This window comes from Equus asinus, chromosome 10, assembly GCF_041296235.1.
Source record: "Equus asinus isolate D_3611 breed Donkey chromosome 10, EquAss-T2T_v2, whole genome shotgun sequence".
NCBI classification, from domain to species: Eukaryota; Metazoa; Chordata; class Mammalia; order Perissodactyla; family Equidae; genus Equus; species Equus asinus.
The window spans coordinates 52573719-52587100 of NC_091799.1; the positions used below are offsets into that span (position 1 = coordinate 52573719).

The 13382-nt window shown below is 49.9% G+C and overlaps 1 protein-coding gene across 1 annotated transcript in view; it reads right to left on the reverse strand.

Annotated features, from left to right (window-relative positions):
• Positions 1-7689: 7689 nt before the first annotated feature.
• The window catches only part of LOC106846853 (cytochrome P450 4F2-like), a 41134-nt gene continuing 35441 nt past the window's right edge, over positions 7690-13382 (reverse strand). Inside the window, exon 13 of the transcript XR_011506387.1 lies at positions 7690-10850. The gene's annotated coding sequence lies outside the window, so the exon portion shown is untranslated. The remainder of the gene's footprint in view (positions 10851-13382) is intronic.

Consider the following 13382-nt stretch of genomic DNA (forward strand, 5'->3'; position numbering starts at 1 on the left):
TTGTCCAACATCACCTCTATCAACTTCCAGAACCTTTCCGTCACCTCAAAACGAGCCCCTGTTCCCAGTAAGCAGTCACCTCCGCTCCCTGTACTTCGAAACTGTGGAACCGCTAATCTGTTGTCTTCCTCTCTGCATTCACCCAGTCTGGACATTCATGTAGATGGAATCATGCCGTGATGTGGCCTGCTGTGTCTGACTTCTGTCTCATAGCGTTTTCCAGATTCGTTCCCATTGTAGCAGGCATCACAGCTTCATCCATTTACCAGGTTGATGCATATTCCACTGTGTGGATCTGCCACACTTTGTCAACCTTTGATGGACATTTGGGTTGTTTCTCAATGTGGCCTTTTGGCTACTGAACACAACGCTGCTGTGAACATGACGGTCACGGCTTTGTTTGAGTCTCTGTTGTCAGTCTTTTGGCATATATACCTAAAAGTGGAGTTTCTGGGTCCCTTGCTAATTCTATGTTTAACCTTTTGAGGAACTGTCAAACTGTTTTCCTGAATGCTGAACAATTTTACATCCCGCTACTATGTACAAGGATCCACTTTCTCCAATCCTCACCAACTTTTCTTTCCATTTTCATTACACTATCCTGGTGGGTTTGAAGTGGTGACTCACTGTGGTTTTCATTTGCACTTTCCTGATGACTAATGGTGCTGAGCATCTTTTCATGATCCTTTGTATGTCTCCTTTGGAGAAACCTTGATCCAACTCTTTGCCCACTTTTTAAATTGGGTTGTTTGTCCTCTTCTTGAGTTGTAAGAGTCCTTTATATATTCTAGAGTGTACTCATATTTTTAAAATAAGTGCCCCCTCTTGCTGTGCATCTCCCAAGGCAAACCCCTAGGCAAGATGAGTCAAGAGGGTTTAGGATCCCCAGTGCCTCCGTGGGAACCAGGGCAAGTGCTGACCCCAACTCTCCTTTCCTGCTCTTCCTGGAGCTGCCCTGAGCATCAGCTCAGATGTGTCCATGATGCAAGTTGGTAAGGAGGCACCTACTGCGTAGCCAGCAGCGCGTGGCCCCTGGAGAAACAAGGATGAAGAAACAAAGTTCCTCTGAACCACAGCCCTGTAGCTTTGCTCAGCTTTTCTGCCAAGCAAGACGCGTGCATTTCTGGGTCTTTACATTGTATTTGACTGAGGGGATGATCAACAAATATTAATTCAAGTCGTTTCATTCCCCAAACATTCGTCAGCCCCTGCTGTGTGCCAGAACCTGTGCTCATGACTGCAGACTAGGAGATGGGTCAGACCCCACTGCTCCCTCAAAGTAATGTTCTTCACCCAATACCCCCTGCTGCACATGCCCTTGAGTTAGGGAGCGTGTGGCAACTTTCCTTGTTCCTTCAATTTGATATCAAATATATGAAATCTGGCACATACTCTTTAGTTTTTATGGTCATTTCACTGTAAGTGGATTTCCTTTTTGAATCTGTTTACCTCGAAGGGTTTCAAGGAAGAGAAAGAGGCTGTAACCACCCCAGGAGTCGGTCGCACCTTGGTTGCATTTACCTCCCAGTATCTGGACGACCAGTGTGCTCGACTCTCCCTTGTCCAGGAGCCAATAGAGGTGGAATGCAGGTCCCAGTTGTCTTTCCTCTTTGGTATAGAGTAGAAGTGCTGTTGTGCTCCACTTTGGTGGCCCAGGCTTTAGCTGGTTAAGATCCTGGGTGCGGACATGGCACTGCTCATCAGACCACGCTGAGGTGGCATCCCACATGCCACAACTAGAAGGACCCACAACTAAAATATACATCTATGTACAGGGGGGATTTAGGGAGAAAAAGCAGGGGAAAAAAAACAAAAAAGATTGGTAACAGTTGTCAGCTCAGGTGTCAATCTTTAAAAAATAGGTGCCATAAATATTTTCAGGATACATTTCCAACCAGAGAATGGAAGGTTAAGTCCAGATGAAGAGCTCTTCCACTCCTTGGTCACTGTCTTGCTGAAGAGATTCCCCCTTTCTGAGATTACTGTTTGCCTGCCATAAGAGGAAGGAACCCTCATCACTTGATCTGCTCTTTGATAACGTGGAGCGGTCAGAACAGCCACACTAGCTGGTTAGTGTGATAAGCATGACCAGCCTCGGCACCTAGAGACACTGCACGACACAACTCTTACCTCCAGCTCAGACGAAGTCAGGCCCCAGCTGCCGTGCATGCCACAGATGTGTCCCAGACATGTGGACCTGCCCCTGAGCCCCTCACTGGGGATGCACCAGTGACCAGGGCAGACGTGACGCCTGTTCTCGTGCATATGACCATGGAGGGGAGAAGGCAGATGATGAATAACTGAATCCAGACAAGTGTGAGGATGTGAGAAGAGGAAGATAGTGCCTGCAACCTAATCCACGCTTATATATCTTCACACATAGCTTTTCAATCTTTCACTGAAAGACGTTGAAACATCTGCAGTCATTAAAGTCATGAAATGTTTTTGTGCAGCAGTAAATGTGATCTTTTCTAAATACTTCTTTGTCTATCAGTTTGCTCTTGGTTTATAAAACTACGATTAATCTCTATACTGACGGCGAATGCAGAAAACTTGGTGGACACGTATAAACTCTAAAGGTGAGCGTAGAAGCTTTAGTGTCTCTGTGAACACAATATTGTCACCTGTAAAAGATGATGGTTTTGTATCTTCCTTTCCAAATTTTAATACTTTCGTTTCTTGGTGGGTTTTTGTTTTCTTTTCTTTTACTGTCTCTTCTGGAACCCCAGTATAATATTGAAGAGAAGTCACAATGATGGAAACCCACATGTTGTTCCTAAGCTAAAATGGAATGTTCTCAACACCCCAGTGTTCAGTAGGATTCTGTGTAGATACCTCTTTACGGTGAAGGTACGTCCCTTTTTCTACAAGTTTGCTAAGTTTCTTCTTAAATCATGTTTATCTTTTTATGAGTTATAATGAATTCCTGATTACTTTTTTATTGTAGAATGCTCCTCTACACAAAAATTAGAAGAAATATATAATGAATTCTTACATCTCAGCTTCAATACTTGTAAAAACTTGACCAATTGAGTTTCTTATATACAAACCTACCACTTATTTGGTTTATTATTTTAAAGAAAATCCCACAAAGTACATAACTTTACACATTATTACTTGATATGTATTGCTAACATATAATGCTATATCTGTATCCCTATAGGTATCTATAGATATAGCTATAGATATAGGTTATCATGCCTCTAGTACATGTAACAAATAAATGTAAATGCCTTAATATTTCCTCAGATACTCAAATATTGTGATTTCCTCAAAAATTACTTGTTCAAATCAAAATCCAGAGTACACATCTTAATTTAGTTATGTCTTTAGACTTTTATTTGCCAACAATCCTACGTTCTCCATTATTCATGTCATTTCTTTATTTTTTTGAAAAACTGGATTACTGGTCTTGTAGAAAGTCCTACATGATATATTTTGCGCATTGTTTCATCGTGGTGTCACTTTACATGTTCCTCTGCAGAACTGAGAAGCAGAAGCAAGAGAGGAGGAAGATGCTCCCACGAGGACTGGGGCCTGCAGGAGACGTCCTTTCTGCAGAGAAGTCAGGGCATTGTTATGGGGTCACAGATCAAGACAATCTCTCCTGAGCCTGGAGACAGAGGAAAGGGAGCAGGCTCAGCAGACCCGTGGCTTCTCGCAGATCCAACTACAGCACTGATATACACAGCACGCATCAGAGGACCAGTAGCCAGCCTTCCTCATGTAGACACAATCCTGGCAGTAAGATTCAGCATGAGGCCAGCTGCTGTGAAAACACACCAACATCAGCCACGTCCCTTAACCACAGTGCTGGCGCAAGGCGCTCTCAGCGAGGCTCAGCTGGGGTTCTTGCTGACAAGGTCCCAGAAGAGGATCAGGCCACCAGCTGAGGGGCCAGTCTTGGGGATATGGAGAAATCCCAAGAAATAAAAAATCCTAGCCATACCTTTCAGCAGGGTTTATATACTAGGGGCTATTGACATTTGGTGCCATATCATTATTTGTTGTGAGGGGCTGTCCTGTGCATTGTGGGATATTGAGCAGCGTTCCTGGTGTCTCCCCACTAGATGCCAGGAGTACCCATTCTCTGTTGTGAAGGCCAAAAATATTGCAGACAGTGCCAAGCATCTCGAGTGGGGAAAACCACCTCCTTTTGAGCACCACTGTCCTAGGACAATCTTCTGGTGCAACTTCTTGCCTCATAAATGAAATAAATGAGGCCCAAGAGGACAAGTGACTTCACATCTCTGGATCTCTGAGATTAAGTTGAGGACATTTGAGTGTCTGGCATATTATAGGGGCTAAGTCTGTCAAACGATCCCATGCCCTCTTTCCTAAACACTTCTTAAAATGTTCACAACACTCCTCCATTCATTCCGAAAGAGTTTGTTGTGCACCTGTCATGTTCAAGCCTTGTACGGGGTACTGGAGACACGTAGATGTGAAGGACACCTTCTCCGCCCTAAAGCAGCAGCTCATCTGGTGGATAAAATGTGTTTAGACAAAGGAAGATCTTAATAAACACAACCACAAACCTCCACAGAGTGCGTGGCTGGGATATTAAGGGAGTTGGGTTAACTCGGGCTGGGCACAGGATGGATTCCTCTGGCAGGCACAGCATCTTGGGCTCGATGCACATATTGCAGGTTACCAAACCAATAAAATGTGTTCGAGACGGGTGACACAGCAGGAGCAAAAGCAGGAAGATAAGCTGCAAGACAAGGTCCAAAAAGACGAGTCATCTGGCACATAACTGTGGCAAGGAGGTGGAGGGAGCACTTGGGAGTGTAGGAGACGAGAACGTGAAGATCAATGGTACCCGCTGCATGGGCATTGAAAGGTGCCATCTGAAAGAGTCTGGACTTGTCCGTGTGTCATTGAGAAGCTGTATGATTTCTAAAGCCATATCGGACATATTTTTAAAGATGGCAACATGGGCTTGACTAGAACATGGGTCGATGAGAGGAAGACTAAACACAGGATATAGAGCCATTTTCCTGAGACCTGAGGGAGAAGCAGAGGGGATGAAGGAAAGCAGATATGCTCAAGATGGCCCAAGAGGCTTAGGGTGAAGTTCTGGTAAAGCTGTGGACATGAAGGAAAGTTCAAAGACAGATGGTGACCAGAATGTGTGGTCATTGACTTATATGCTGAGGGGTTAGGACTACATCCACCAGGCAGTGATCCTGCAAGCATGTTCTGTAGGACACGAGAGACTCCAGATATGCCCAGATGAGCTCTGCAGCTTAATACGCTTGCCCATCACACATCCTCTTCCACTCCTTAAAGGGCAAGGTTCTCTTTAGTGTATTAAAGGAACGTGAGTTCCTACAATAAAGAACTTGTTGTTTGATGTTGTTGAATTGTGGTTTACACACACACACACCTGCAACTAAGCATAACAACAGGAAACATGACAGGCTGTTTGTTCAGGCCAAAATTAGAACCTTGAGGCAGTCAAGAATCTATGGGAAGATGTCTCCAAGATCCAATGGGACAGACTAGCTAGGGCTCAGGTATTCCAACAGAAACACTCACATGAAGGTGGGGCTGAGCCACCTCTCCACTGATAGATGCCCTTTGGGTACTGTTTCCAAAGGCTGGTCCAGGACACAACATCTTCCGCTGAACTCGGGAATTTCTGCATGGGGAGAAGGCAGATTAGGTCAATTAATACTACAGCCAGAGGTGGGCGTGTGGTGGATGCAGCCCGTGAAAGGGTCTAAGACCTAGAGGACCCCATGGGCAGGGATGCGGTCCAATGTAGCAGTTGAACACACTGGCCAAAAGCTCTGGATAGACCTCCATTTCCACCACTGCTGTGGACAATGTGGTCAGCAAGTTGCGGACACTTACGATCCTCAGGCTCCTCGTTGGTAAAATGGAGATGGCTATGGCAGGTGCTTCCAGGATTTCTCTGAAGATTCAGTGAGGGAAAAGAGCCCAGTAGGGTTCCTAGTTGAGCACTGGATAGGAGGCAGTGAGGAATATTATTCAAGGGCGTGATTGACAGGGCGAGGAATTTGGGCACTACCCTATAGAAATGGTTCTGGCAATCAATCAGATCCACTGACAAATATTGGGTCCTGCTGTGTGTCCAATGTGGTTCCAGGCACCATGGACTCAAAGGTAAGTCAGATCCACCCGTTGCCTTGGGGTCCCTCGTGTGGGCAGATGGACCCATGATCTGGCAGCACAGTCCAGCATTAAGGAAGAGGCAGGGGGAAGGATATTGAGGGCAATGCTTGATCTGATGTGAAACTGATCTGATGGAGGAGCTGTCCCTGTAGATAAAAGGAGGCGGGGGCATTCCAGGAAGAGGGGCAGCAGGAAGAATTGCTCAGAAGCTGGACACAAATGAACGCTGCCCAACTCTACCTGCCAAGATAGTTGATGTGTATTAAGAGGGCAGAATGAAGGATTTGCACCAGATTCTACAGGGGACAAGGACAGGAGCTTGCAATGACTTGAGGGGAGAGACAGTGCCCCTCGCCCATCCCACCTGCTCTGCTTGGCAGTGATGATGACCAGACGAGCACCCTCCTCACACGGTGATCCTCGCCTTTGAAGCAGGTGAATTCGTCGTGGAAAAATTGCAGGAGGAGCCCTGAAATGCAGCCCAGGTCCTTGGGTAGGGCTCACAGCGGGTTCTGGGGAGGAGGGCAGAGCTCAGCTCTGCTGGGCTGGGAGCTGCACAGGCCGCTGAATGGAGACTCCAGTGCAAGACTGGAACTGGATCAGCTGTGCCTCCCCGACACTTTGCCAAAGTGAGCACAGCAGCTTCCCATTTGTCCGTTCAAGGGATGGACGTCAGCAGAAGGCAGGGTCACGCAGGGCAGGGGCCTCAGACGGTGTGTCAGCATCAACTTTGACAGGGGCTTGATTAAAATAACCCCGACACACTCCTGCACCATGAGACCTGCCACCATCAACAGGGCTGAAAAGAACAGTCTCCCTCTCCCGACTCCCACTTGGCACCACCCAAACCTGCCCCTGTCGACTTGCTGTTGCCTGCCCGCATGGCCTGCACTGGCCAGAACATTTCTCCCGTGTAATGTCCTGCTTGTGTCCAGCATCTGCCAGACCCTGTAGAACCAAGACACTCACAGAGGAAAGCTGATCAGGACCTGGTGGTACGCGTGGGGAGGAAGCCCACCATTTCACCCAGCTCTCACATTTGACTGACAGGTGCTTCGGTTCCTCCTGCATCTGGTCTGTGAACTGCAAGACTAGGAGAAAGGCAGAACAATTTGCTCTAGACCCTTAGACCACAGGGTTTTTTCCCCACCCCCAAAATTCTCCAGGCTAAGATGGGGAGGGCTGTTGCTTTGTAAAATCATTATGTCCAGGAAGACAGTCCAGCCACCGCTTACTGTTCCATCTCTGCTGCAGCCCCGTAAGACCATCTTCTCAAGGCTGCAGATTTGGGGCCCTGGCCCCATCTGAGCACCCGCTCCCACTGGCCCAGCCACCTTGCCTCAGCCAGCACCACACCAAGGGTGAGGACCAACAGAAGCAGCACCAGGGTCATTGCCAGGAGGAAAAGCTTCCAGGGGTCATCCTGGGGCATCTTTGATCCTGCTGTGCTGTGGGGAATGCAGCAAGAGTGAGTCAGAACGCACAGACTCGTAACAGTGTTGAGATGGTGCTAGGGCCATGGAGGGACGGGGCTGACCCACTCCTCACTGGGGTGGGAGGCGGCGAGTGATCAGTGGTATTGAGGAGGGCGTCTACTCCTACCCTGGGCTCTTGGTCCACCTGGGTCCCCGGGCACAGGTGGAGGTTTTTCCCCCGTGGGTGTGCGGTCCCATAGCCTGCTGCTCTTGTACCTGCGTTCAGCTGTGGCTGCAGCTCAGTCTGCTCTGGCTGCCCAGCCCTTCTGGTGGTTAGTGAAGATGCACAGTCCTGTGCTAGGAAGTGCCACCTACATGTAAACCATCAAACCTTTCCTTCCTGCCTCAGCAAGGCTCCCAGGAGCCCCAGATGGCTTATCGTCAGTTCACGTCATGGGGAGACGACCCTGGCATCCGGGGGAAGGTACTCTGCTCCTAGTACTCTCTGCAACTTTCATTCCTCTCACAGTTGGTGGGGACAGCAGCTGCCCCAGAAGTCTGCCTCGAGGTCCCTGGTGCATCTGTGCTCTCAAGCATCTGGCAACATTAGTTTCAAAAGATCTTGCACTTTCCCAAAGACGAAATTGGGGTGATCTCGACACTGGAGTTATGTTGATGACTCCCATCTCAGAGCGTGTGGCCAGTCACCCCTCACACCTTGGTTCACACTGTACATTTTAACTGGAGATGGTGACGCAGGGAGGAGGAGAAACAAGACGGAGAGGCCTCTAGTCATCACACCCACTGTTGGGGAGCTTTCACACGTGGTGTCGTTTAATGGTCTTTTCCCTCTGAATGCCATTATGGTTTTTCTCTTTTCCTTTGATTCTCAGCAGGTTGACTGGGATGTTCCTCTGTGTGTGTGTGTGTGTGTGTGTGCATGCATATGCTTTCTGGAATTTACCCGGTCAGGGGTTCTCTGAGTTCCCTCAATCTGTGTTTTGATTATCTTTCATGATTTTATAAAATTCTCAGAATTCTGAGCCCCAGATCTCCTACTCATTTACTGTCACCTGAGATATGCCACCTAACCTGTCAACCTCAGTTTCCCTATTTGTAAAATGGAAATAAGTATAACACCTGCCTCCCAAGGATGCTCTCTGCATTGAGAACGTGGGTCTGGTGGTTGATAAGCCCTCAATAAATGCAGCTATGGGTCTTTTTAAAGCCATGGCAGTACTCTTAGACTTGGCCAAGCAGGATGCCTACCCGGGTCCTGAACATCTAGAGACCTTCAGTTTCAAGGGCTTTCCTCGAGGGAAGTCCTCCTCTGCCATCTGGGGCCAGACAGGATTGTCAGTGGCTCCCAGGAGGAGCAGTCCAGGCCCCCAGGACCAGTTCAAGTGAACAGAGTTCAAGTGGTCTCCGTCACAGGAACAAATAGTCTCCATTTTTTCACTCCCCTCTGGTGACTGTCACCTGCCAGGATCAGCCCTGGTTCCGACATCTCTCCACTGGGGAGCTCTGAACCCTCGAACCCGCACATAGGGTTGACCAGAAGGCTCAAGAAGCTCTAAGGTTTGCACCTATGTTTGGTGGCATGAACTTTCTTTTGTAGATAAGACTGGGCTGCGGCAGCCTGATGTTGGTAACTCACTGACTTGGGGGACATTTGCCATGGACCTAGGATGAGTTCTGGGGTCTGGGCTGCAGATGGCTCAACACCAACCCCAGAGCCTGAGTTGTGCGTGGCCCTTTGCATCTGCTTTTGTGTGCTCATTTCCTGGTGCCGTCTCTGGCCTATAGTTTCCACACAGGGCAGGGATGCTGGTGGGAGTCCCGTCCCTGTGCATCCTGTGCTGCTGGCCTCAGTGTGGCTCCCACAAGTCAGCTACAGGCCCTGCGCCACATCCCCAGCTGCCCACCAAGCATGGCCACACTTCTCTCCTCCAAGTGTCTCTGATGCTGTCGCTCTGCAGCCCCAATGGTCCCTTCCAATCGACGTCGTCTTCAGGCCCCAGGGTTTGGTCCTCAGCTCCATCGCTAACATGCCATTGGACCGCAGAAAACATTAACACAAACCTCTGACGTCAGCCTCCCCATCTGCAAACTGGGAGTAAAAACAGCACTTTCCTGCCAGAGAGGATCTGACGGCTGGTCACATTCACGTGAACACACAGTGTGCACTCACTTTGCTGTCAGAAAACCCATATGTCTGAGATTTATTACAGGACGCTCAACCCCAGGCTTGAGAGTTTGGACTCTGGGCAACAGGAGAGCCTCTGCCATTGGACTCCACACAAGAGGCGTAGGCTGAGTCCCTACTGTGTGTCCAGCGCTGTCCAGGCCCTGGGGACACAGAGATACAGCAGACCCAGTCCCAGACCCTCGACCCACAGCCACAGCCCAACGTGCAGGCCTGTGAGGGAGACGTCTGCTGGTCACTGGGGGAAATGCGGAGGAGGGAATGTTTCCTCTGGGACTTAAAGGATGAAGAGGAGTTCTCTCGGCTGATCGCAGGGGAAGGGAGAGCCTGCCACAGGGCTGACGTCAACAAAAGCAGAGTGAGAAAATGCACGATCGGGGCACATCCACATGCTGGGGCACTGGGTGTGTGGAGAGAGCAGCCGTGGGCCTGAAGGCTGGGCTCCGGGGTTTGGAGCGGACCCTGCAGGGATGGGGACACGACCACGTACTGACTTGACGAAGGGCCCTAAAGGTCCCTCCTGCCCTCACCTGATCTGTTCGACTGCTGGTGGTGACGAGGTGGGCCCCGTGCTGGACAAGGAAGCCTTGGCCTGGTTCCAGGAGAGATGTCTGTGGACAAGTAGTAACAAGGGCCCCAAACAGCTGCCAGGCATCGAGCAGGGCTCACAGGTGGAGTTGGGGGAAGAGGCAGGCTCGGCTAGGGCTGAGGACTGAAGACGTCTCCTCCAATTCCAACACCTGCCCCCCTTTTTGTATCTCTAGGCTAAAATGAGACGGGAGCATTTCTGGTTTCCGGAATGAGCTGGCCTCTCTCTCATCCCAGGTCCCACCACATCCCTCACGCCTCACTCACATCTTCCTCAGTCAACAGGTTTCAGGCCACAAGTCACCTCCTCCAGGAAGCCCACCCTGCCTCCCACACCCCTGACGAGGTAGCTGCCTCTCCGACTCCTAGCTTCCCCTGAAGTCCTCATCACCCGGTGTTGCTGTCTCCTGGTTATGTAGCTGTGTCTCCCACCAGGCTTCTCCAAGACCTCCTGAGGGCAGAGATGGCCTCTTGCCGGTTGCATGATGTGTTCTCAGCACCTAGAATGGTAAATATCAAATAGAGCAGAAAATATTTCATAAATACACAGTCGTCCCTCGGTATCCACAGGGATCTGTTCCAAGACCCCTGCGGATACCAAAACTCACAGAGGCTCAAGTCCCTTACAGAAAATGATGTAGTGTCTGCATGTAACCTGCACACATCCTCCCGTGTACGTGAAATAATCTCTTGGTCACTCGTAGTCACTAGTACAATGAAAATGCTGTGTAAATAGTTGCTACACTGTATCGCTTAGGGCTGGGGAATTTTTTTCGAATATTTTCCATCCGCAGTGGTTGAATCTGTGGACACAGAACCCGAGGATTTGGGGCTGACTGTGTACATTGAAGAAAATAATGGATGATCCATGCACCCTACGGTGAGACCCTGCAGTGCAGGCAGGGAGCGGGGGAGGCACCATCTGAGCTGAACTTTGAAGCATGAACAACAGTCCCTGGCACACAGCCAGGGAGGGAATCGCAGGCAGAGGCACTGGCATGAGCAGAGGCGTGGGGAAGAGCCCGGAACGGGGTTAGGACAGGCTGGGAGGTCAGAACGGGGCCAAAATGTGAAGGGAACGGCAGACACCTTAAAACCATCTTTCCAGCCCAGGGGGAGAGTGGGCTGGAAGGAGAGGCCATGAGGGGCTGGGGCAGCCGGCTTGGCCAGGTCAATGCCAACCTGGACTGAGGCTCCAGCCAACACTTTTCTCTGAGCTCTACCCCACCGGGACAGTGGAAGACCCAGAATGTGGGGGAAATCTTGGTGAGATTTCCTTGGCACAAGTCTAATTGTCAGAGGGACAGATGTTCAACCAAGAAAAGCATCCCAGACTAAGGAGGAAGATCTTTTGTTGCTGTTTATGGATGCCCAGAGCAGTCAGGAACCAAGGCTAGGGTCACAGAAGGGAGTTGGTGCTAAGCCAGGGGATGGGGTGGAGGAGACCAAGGTCACAAGGTCACAGTGCAGCTGCATCTTGCAGCCTCGCCTGGAGGGTCCTGTGCCCTTGGACGAGTGACATGGCCTCTCTGGGCCTTGTTTTCTCCTTTGTAAAATGGGGCTGAGTTACACAGATCACAGACACAATGAGTGCAAAGACCTGGCACAGAGTAGCTGCTTGGTCGAGATGGACTCCCTCCCCAAGCCCCGTTTCAAATGTTTTCTCAACTATGGACGTTATTCTTTCATTCGTCTCACAGATAGTTGCTGAGCACCTACTACGTGAGGAGCCCTGTGTGGCCAGCGGAGAAACAATGAGAACAACCAGAGTCCCTTTGAACCACAACCTTGTAGCTCTGCTTGTAGCTTTTTCTCAGGCAGAATCCACAAATTTCTGGGTATCTCCATTGGGTTTAACCCAGGGGATGATCAGCGAATATCAGCTCAAGTCGTTTCACTCCCCAAACCTTCCTCAGCCCCTGCTTGTGCCAGAACCTGTGCTCCCAGCTCCAGATGAAGAGACGGGTCAGACCCCATCCCTCCATCAGGGAAAGTGCTCTGTACCCACTTCCCACCACCACCCCGCGCCCTCGACTTGGGGAGTGTGGGCAACTTCCCACGTGTCTTCAGTCTGATCCCAAATATATGTATCTGGCAGATACTCCTTAGTCTCATGGTAAATTTCTTGTCACTGGATTTCCTTTTTGGATCTTTCTAAGCTGAAGGGGCTGTACCCTTCTCAGGAGTCTGCCGCGTCTTCCCTGCATTCATCCTCCAGTATCTGAACGCCGTGTGCACTAGTCTGTCTCCCTCCTTCGTCCAGGAGCTCTTAGAAGTGAAATTCTGGTCCCTGTCATCTCCTGTCTCCAGCAAAAACTAGCTATATCATAAATGTATAAATATTTATAGGATAAAATTCCCACTAAGAATTGGGCAGTGAATCAAGTTGAAGGGTTCCATAAATCTTTGGTCAACGTTTTGCTCAAGAGGTCCCCTCTTTTCTGAGATAAGCTGCTGTCTGATGGTAAGTACAGGAAGGAAACCCCATGCTTGATCTGCTCTTTGGCAAGTGGGTAAAGTCAGAACTGGCCACACTAGCTGGTCAGTTTGATAAGCGTGACCAGCCTCAGCACTGAAGACCGTGCATGAGATAACTCTTCCTTCCAGCTCGGAGGAAGTCCAGCCCCCGCGACCATCACTCGACAGACGTGTCAGGAACATCTGAGTCCATCTCCGGGGAGACCACAGTGACCAGGACTGACATGAACCTGCCCTCTAGTCACTGCCGTGAGGGGAGAAGGCAGGTGATGAAGAACTGAACTAGTTGAGACGGGGAAGAGTGAGGACGGGAAGGCCGTTGGCTGTGAGAGCCCGACAGCCCAACCCACAGCGAGTAGGGCAGGCTGGCAGTTCACAGAGAAGGTGGCACTTCAGCTGAGGCATTCCTCTCCAGGGGCAGAGGGAGAGGAGAGTGTGCACCAGGCAGAAGGGGCAGCATGGGTAAGAGACCTGTGTGGGAAGATGATTGCCCATTCAAGGAACAGAAAACAGTCACTATGACAGGCACTTGGGCAGCAAGGAGGGCAGTAGCT